Source organism: Lithobates pipiens, unplaced genomic scaffold (assembly GCF_037356315.1).
Source record: "Lithobates pipiens isolate NorthernLeopardFrog02 unplaced genomic scaffold, aLitPip1_a1.2 Scaffold_13, whole genome shotgun sequence".
In the NCBI taxonomy this organism is placed as follows: Eukaryota; Metazoa; Chordata; class Amphibia; order Anura; family Ranidae; genus Lithobates; species Lithobates pipiens.
Window position 1 is genome coordinate 272,003,099 of NW_027507718.1, and position 8,392 is coordinate 272,011,490.

At 43.5% G+C, this 8,392-nt stretch overlaps 1 pseudogene; it reads right to left on the reverse strand.

The window, feature by feature from the left end:
• Window positions 1–1,128: 1,128 nt before the first annotated feature.
• Window positions 1,129–1,244, reverse strand: LOC143979778 (5S ribosomal RNA; annotated as a pseudogene).
• Window positions 1,245–8,392: the final 7,148 nt, after the last annotated feature.

Sequence of the window (8,392 nt, forward strand, 5' to 3'; positions counted from 1 at the left end):
CTCCATAATATATAATAATGGAGGCCTGTTCCATTGCATTAACCAAGATAGAAACCACTGAACCTGACAGCGCACGTTTCTTCAGAGTGTGGGTCTCAATAGCCAAACTCTTTAAATGAAGTGTTTGTAAAGAAGGAAGGAATACCGAACCTTTCAAAAGAAGGTCTGGCTGTGGCGGTAGGGTCCATGTGTCCCCTACTGTCATCTTTATGATCCCTGCATAACAAGATTTCCTGGGCCCTGCTGGAGGCCACAAGAATCACTGACTTCCCTTCCATTGCATTAACCAAGATAGAAACCACTGAACCTGACAGCGCACGTTTCTTCAGAGTGTGGGTCTCAACAGCCAAACTCTTTAAATGAAGTGTTTGTAAAGTAGGAAGGAATACCGAACCTTGCAAAAGAAGGTCTGGCTGTGGCGGTAGGGTCCATGTGTCCCCTACTGTCATCTTTATGATCCCTGCATACCAAGATTTCCTGGGCCCTGCTGGAGGCCACAAGAATCACTGACTTCCCTCCCTGCTTGATCCTGCGAAGACGCTGTGGAAGCAGGCAGAATAGGAGGGAATGCATAAATTAGTGAGAACCAATTCCACGGGAATAGCAAGGCATCTGTTCCGCATGCTAGCGGATCCTTTGTTTTTGACACACAGTTGTCGATTTCTTATTGAACCTGGACATAAACCGATCTCTGTCTGGGATCCCCCATCTTTGACATATTGACAGAAAGATATTGGGTGAAGGAATAATTTTCCCAGGAACAACTGCTGGCGACTCAAGTAGTCCGCCTGCCAATTTTCTATTCCTAGAATGAAGACCGCCGATAGGCAAAGTACATTGTTTTCTGCCCAAGATAGGATATGATTCACCTCTGGGCCCCACAACTTCTTGTGCCCCCTTGGCGATTAATATAGGCCATTGCTGTGGCATAGTCGGATTGAATCCTGGCAGGACAATACCGTAAACTGCACGTTCAGGCCCTCAGAACCAAGTGCCCTGCCTGAATTTCTAGAATGATAAGAGGCAAGGTCATTTCTGATCTGGGCCACTTCCAAGGTAACTAAAGGAAGGAATTTCCCCTTTGCAGATTTTTAGATATTAACCATAAACTGAGGCTCCGGCGTTCCCAGCCTATAGTACCTGGTATTTCCAGGTGGTTCATCCGGGTGCTAACCAGGCCCAACCCTGCTTAGCCTCCAAGATCAGATGAGATTGCGCGCTTTCAGGGTGATGTGGCCATAGGCTTTGGAGTCAGACACATTGGGAATCTAGAGCTTGAACCCTTTGTTGCAAGCCGATAGGATAATGCTTTGCAGCAGTCTCGAATGAAACTGAGCATAAGGAACGGCCTCAAATGAAGCTACCATCTTTCCCAACAACCTCATGCAAGGTTGAATAGAAGAATTCATCTTACTTCAACCACCTAAATCAGTTCCTTTATGGCGCTGATCTTTGCCTGGGGCAGGAATACCCTTTTCTGGATGTACCTATGATCATACCCAAGTATCTTAGCCTTTTTCATGGTTTTAAAGAAGATTTCTCCTAGGCTGAGAAACCGACCTAGATATTCCAGGTAGTTAAATATGTTGACCGTACTTTGGTCTAAGCGGGCTACTGACTGGACTATCGAGAACAGATCGTCCAGGTAAACCATAATCGTTATACCTTGGGCTTTTAATCTGGCTAGAACCTTTGTTCTGAAAGACTTAAGGTGCAGTAGCTAGACCAGAAAGCAGAGCTACACGCTGAAAATGAAGATGCTCCACCTTGAAAAGTATATATTACTAGTGAGCGAGGAAATAGGCATATGGAGGTATGCATCTTTGACGTCGATTGACGGCAGAAGTTTTCCTCCTTGTAGGATGGAGATAACTGATTGGATTGACCCATGCGAAAAAAAGAGTGGTTATAAGCAGCAATTGAATTTAGATTTTTGAGATTCAGAATGCCCATTTGGATTTAACCAAATGCCAACCTCTGCTCTTACATCAGGGCCACCATGATCACTTTTTGCCAAAAGATAGTCCAATGCTTGAGAGAAAGACTTATTTTTCTCTTGATCCTTAGGAACGTTTGATATGAGAAACGAGGAATACGGGAACTCTTGGAACTTCGGTTTGTACCTTGGAGCTATTGAGGAAGTCCCCCATTACCTTTTGAACCTGATGATGGGACCCGTCGTGACTGCCTGGAGGCTGATGCCCCTGTCACAGAAGTAGGATCATTAAAAACAAAAATTAATTTACTACTTTTCTTAAATGGCAAAGGGGTACTTTTTCCACTAGAATTTCTTTGGATGCATTATCCAAAACATCCCCAAATAGCTGTTTCACCGCAAAAGGAATGAATATGTTCAGGCGTTTTTAACTAGCCTGCTGGAAATGTCATTCATATATGTGTGCGCTGTAATATGTTCTGTACTGTCACCGCAAAAGGAAGACCAGCCAGGAGCTTCTGCATGGTGCTTAGCGAAGGGCGCAAGGCCTGAAAGATAGAATCTCTCATAGCAACTATTGTAAACAAAGCTGCCAGATCCTGGGCCTGAGGATAACCTTGAACACCTGTTTAATCTGATCTCTCAACGATTAAGCAATTACTGTCAGAGCAGGCTGAGACACTCAAGCTGCCAGAGAAAAAAAAGTGTGTTTTATTTTTTAATAGGAATGCCAACCATAGGATAAAGTGTGAAAACTTTTTAGGAGGGAAAATAATAATGCTTATCTGGGTGATCCTCTCAGATACAAAAAAAAGCTTTTGCAGTAATGAATGGACAGGAAAGGCATGCACAGCTTGAGGAGGATTTAACGAAACCCAAACACTCAGTTAAGGGTACATAAATGTGGAGTGGACCATTCAGCAAGAAATTGCACCATCAATCTTAAGACTGAAACAGCTGATTCTCCCACATTTGACACCTCAGAAGAGGAGTCATCAGCCTCACCACGGTCCCCTTAGGGAATTCATCTTCTCCCGCCCCTAGTTCCTCAGTTTGAGGTTCCTGGACAATGGAAGAGAACCCCTGGCATTTTGACCCATACTGGGATGCGATTAAAGTCGCTAAACTTTTTTTTTTAAACCTATCATGGCTGAGGAAAAAAGATATTTTTAGTAAAATAAACAGGGGCTGCAGTGTTGAAAACAGTTGCAAATATTTCATGGCCCCGATGCTCACTCTGACCAGCCAACCTCTCTCAGGGGAGGATGCCATTTGTAGAAATGAGTAGGCTTTCCAGAGCTTGAGGGAGACCCTTTTAGCTCTTTTTTGGGGGTGTTTCAACCCCCCTTCTGACCTTGTGCACAAAGCAGAGGTACTACCAGAAGAAATTGCATCCACTACTTGAGCAGTAGTCCAGCCACTGCTGCTGCTGTTAATGCTCAGCCTGATGCAAACAGTAAATGTGTCATATAGGAAATGCCTGTGTCACCAAAACCTCTTTCATGCTCCCCTTTGCTCTCATGTCTCTCTGACAATTTTGCAGCCAGCACAAATGTTGTTTTTTTAAACACTCCCGTGTTGGAGGACGCCAACGCCATGCTAAGCCCCACCCCACCTCGCATCACGCCCCCCCCCCCCTTTCTCTTTCAAGAAAAGAGTTTTCCCATGCAAGCATGGGCCTCCGATCTGATGGGATCGGCTTGTGAGGGAGGGATGATGTGGAGGAGACCTGAAAGTCGCCGTCGAGTAGGGGCAGTGAAAGAAAACAGCATTGCTGATTGTTTTCAGTTCTCCTTTATACTCAGCCTCCTGAAGAAGGGAAGCGTTCAGCCCAGGTGGGGGTGTCTGGAGGAAGCAAAACCCTCCAAACTTACTGGAGGTCTGCCTGCTAGCCGGAGGAAAAAAGTCTGATGCTTCTGTGACACAGCGTGATCTCTGAGAAAAGCATGAGAAGGTACGTGCTCCATACAGCCTCCCAGTGGTGAAACTTGCGCATGACATTTACTTTAAAGGAGACATTTCATAACAAAATTAAAAAATTCCTTAGAAAACTCCACTTACCTTTTGCACCGCAGGGTTTTCTGTGGTAAAACCAACAGACTCAATCTTCACCCTTCACGGTGGGTTCCGTTAACAAAACTTCAGGAATCGGGGACCCTCGGGGAACCCACAATCCTGGACCTGTAATGCTTTTGAGTGCTAAAAAATATCAGGCTACATGCTCAATAGGAGAACCAGTAATGCAAAACAATTTTTAGTCCAAGGGGATCCAAAAACACGATACCAGCAAGCAATGTCAGGGCACTGCTAGCAAAGCAAGCAGAATACTTTTGTACATTTAGGCCTCATGCACACTGGACGTTTTCACAGCTGCCCCTAAGGGGCATCTGTTTTTTTTTTTTCTACTGCCTCTAAACTTCCCTGCATGTTAGCCTATGTGTCCATGCACATATTGGCTTTTAGTAGCGTTTTGTGGCAGGAGAGTTTTGATGCAGGAAAAAAAAAACACTGTCAATGCCTCCGGGACCAGCAGTCTTGACAAAAAAAATGCTTGACTTGACTTGACTTCAGTGCACATTCATTTCAAAAGCCAAATTAAATTAATATTGTGGCCAATTAAATAAATGCCCAAACACCAAATGCTGCTAAAATCTGCTAAACTGGTTTTAAAAACTGCAGCTTAGGTGAGGATGTAGTTATGTTTTTGTCACCAATAAACAGAAAGGATGTCCTAGATCTAGAAAGAGTCCAACAAAGGGCAATTACATTAATAAGGTGGCTTGAGGACATAATAAAGTTTAACCACTTCAATACTGGGCACTTTTACCCCCTTCCTTCCCAGACCAATTGTCAGCTTTCAGCGCTGTCATACTTTGAATAATTGCGTGGTCATGTAACACTGTACCCAAATAATTTTTTCACACAAATAGAGCTTTTTTTTTTGGTGGTATTTAATCACCGCTGAGGTTTTTATTTTTTACGCTACAAATAAAAAAACACAGAAAATTTAGCAAAAAATTAATTTTTCTTAGTTTACGTTATAAAAATTTGCACATAAAGAGGAGGGCCGGTTATACAAAAAAAAAAAAAAAAGTCAGCAGCTGCAAACACTGCAGCTGCTGACTTAATCAACACACTCACCTGTCCAGGGCGCCCGCGATGTCGGCCGCCCGAGGCCGACCCGTCCCTCGGCTCTCGGGTCCCGGCGCCGCCATTCCTTGTAAGGGAAACAGGCAGTGGAGTCTTACGGCTTCACTGCCCGTTTCCTACTGCGCATGCACGAGTCCCGCAGCTACTGCGCATGCGCGAGTCCCGCAGCGCTTTCTGAATGGGACGCGCTGTGTTCTGGAACACACAGTTCCCAGAACACAGCGCGACCCATTACCCAGAAGACGCAGCGACGAAGACAGAAGACAGAAGATCTCCGCGGAGGAGGAAGAGGAAGATTAGGAGAAAGTGCCTAGCAACAGGCATTTCTGGTAAGTAAAAAAAAAAAATTTTTTTTATTTTTTTTATATTTTTTTGTAATTTTTTATATTTTTTTTGTTTTCAGGGTGGCCCGCCACTTAAGTAATTTCTCTTGATAAATTTTGACCAAAAATGAAGCTGCTACATTTCTTTGGTAAAAATAACCCAAATCATTGTTTATTTTGTGTTGGCAGTGATGGGGGACAGACAGATTTTTTATTGGGACACTGAAAGGTGTATAGGGACAGGGGTATATCAGTGGTGCTTGGTGTACTTTGTGGGGTGATCTGTAACAGCTTTGTGTAAAATCATCCTCACACAGAGAGCTGTCACAGATCTGCAGATTCCCCCTCTCCCCCCTGCACTGAGCTCGGTGGGGAGACCTGTCACAGAGTCTCGCGTCTCTGTTTACATTGTGACAGCTGTGATTGGACACACCCGTCAGGTGATTGGGAGGGCCAATCACAGCGCCCATATCCCGATCTCTGCTCAGCTGGATCCTGTGATCAGAATGGCCACAAAGCACTTATTCTGAGGCACGTTCCCGAACGTCCACTCAGAACGAGGAAAGGACCACCCGTCCGTTTATGTGCAGTGGTCGGGTGGGAAGTAGTTAATTAAAAAAAAAATCTATCATAAAAAATACTATTGTATACAAATATCTAAGGTGAGAATGCTTCTATGTATATTCCATTGTAAGTGTATATATATATATATATATATATATATATATATATATATATAATTAGTGTGGCACTTGATCCCCAAACCAAGCTGCAATCAGCAAGCGGGTTCCAACTTTTTACTTCAAGTCAGAGTTCTCGTTTAACTTCCCTCCCTCATCCTCCACTGACCATTGTAGGCACCTTAGTAGCCAACAGAGAAGTGCCTGTTTGTACTGATTAACTGAAAGATGGTACATTCCAAATACCATTAAAGAAGTATTAAAACCAAAAGCAAAGATTATATTGCAGCTTACCAATTCTTAGATGTGATGGCTGCATTAGTATCTTTTTTTTTAGGCATTCTTTCTTCTATTTTCATCTGGTGATCTGGCCAGTGAGTATGTTAATTTTCATAAGCTTAAGCTCTCCAGCAGAATGTATCAGTTTACACGGACGAGACAGACCATTTAACACTGTTAGGGGTGTATAAAACGATCAGCTCTCATTTATTCATGCAACATCTTTATCCCAAAAGGAAAAAACGGTTTGCTGTAACTGATTAGAACACGTTAGCTGGAGTTTGGCTTTAATTTGTTAGTGCATCTTCTAATACATTACAATACACTACCCCCCCCAGACTGACAATGCTGCTGTGCTCCACAGTTGTGTCTCAATAATACAGGTGCTGTGTTAGAGCCACCACCAGTGCCGCGGGACAATGTCCCCCAGCGCCCAGGGCTTTCACTGTGCTGGCTATTGGGTGAGGCTTAACGGAATGCACAGTGCAAGAGTTCAGTAGCAAGTGATGCAGGTTTTTTTGTAAAAAGATTTTACTTAAATATATGCTGACCATTGTAAGCACCCCCTGCCAGTGGTACATGGTTTCTCTCATCTGTGTTTCTGCAAGCTTGTTCTTTTGAAAAACAACAGACTTGCTGGCTGGATAACCAGATAAAAACAAAAGCAAGAAAGCCTAAAAAAGAAAACAAATGCAGCCATCACATCTAGGAATTGGTAACCTTCAATATAAGAAAAGTTTTTTTGTGGGTTTAATGACACTTTAATGTCTATTCCACACTTGTGACAGGTTTGCTATTGAGAGCAGAAAATGTCATTTCCTGACATTGCTACCATGCTGACAGGCTAGTCCTGCTGCTGGCTAGATGACACCAACAACTGGATCACGATTGTGACATAATGTACTTGGAGTCTGGTTTGCTAAGAGTTAGGTAATCCTGACAGTTTTATGTGTTCCTATATTCCTGGTAGTTCCTAGGCCAATTTAGAACATATTGTTCATCATAAGCCTATGGAAAACAGGATCCACCATACCACACTTCAGCACATCTCTACATCTACCCTCCCCAAATACCAAAACTACTATTTAAATAATAACTCAACACACTTATTGGCAAAGAATTGGCTGCTGCACTTTTATTCGTATATTCAAATCAATAAATAAATAATAACCATATTCTGATAATTTTATTGCATCATAAAATTCTTATATTTCAAACGATCAACTTCAAAACAGCTCAGTCTTAAAGGACTCAAGCATACATAAATCTTTTAACCAAAGTCCCCCCTACATCACGTAGGGTGACAGACCACATAAACGTGCTTAGCGACAAGGGAAGGGGGGGTGGGAAGCTTGTTGCACCTTCACTGCATGGCTGGGAACAGGTGTGAGTGCACCTGTGAGAGAGTCCTATATATATAATAAGCCCTTTTCCAGAACATTCCCCATGGGTCACATGACCATTTGGGATATCACCAATAGCCTTGTGAGCCTTAACCCCGCCCCCAGCCCAATTTGCCATTCTCTTAAAGGGACATTAACCCAAATACATTAACCTGTATATAGCCCTAAATATTTAAACTATTGCTTCTATTCTCTTATTAATAAAGGGAGGGGCGACCTAGCGTACCTGGCCCATCAGGACTCTAGACCTCCAGTTGTAGTGTCCATTTTAGATGCACAACACACACTTATTGTAGATCTGACAGAGGTGGCGGGTATATTCCTCTCCTACTATGCGGATCTATATGCTTCTCGGGTTGTGGTTCCGCTGCAGGACACGCACACATTTTTACAGCATGTGCCATTCCCTCAGTTGTCCGGCACTCAGGTGGTGACTTTGGGGCGCCTATTACCAGTGACGAGGTCGCCAAGGCAATATCGTCCCTGGCGATGGCTAAGGCCCCTGGGCAAGACGGCATACCACTAAACTTTTATGCAACATATGCTGAGGCATTAGTCCCTGAGCTCCTTAGACTTTATAACTACATTTTCGAGTCAGAGACCCTCCCCGACTCTCTTCGT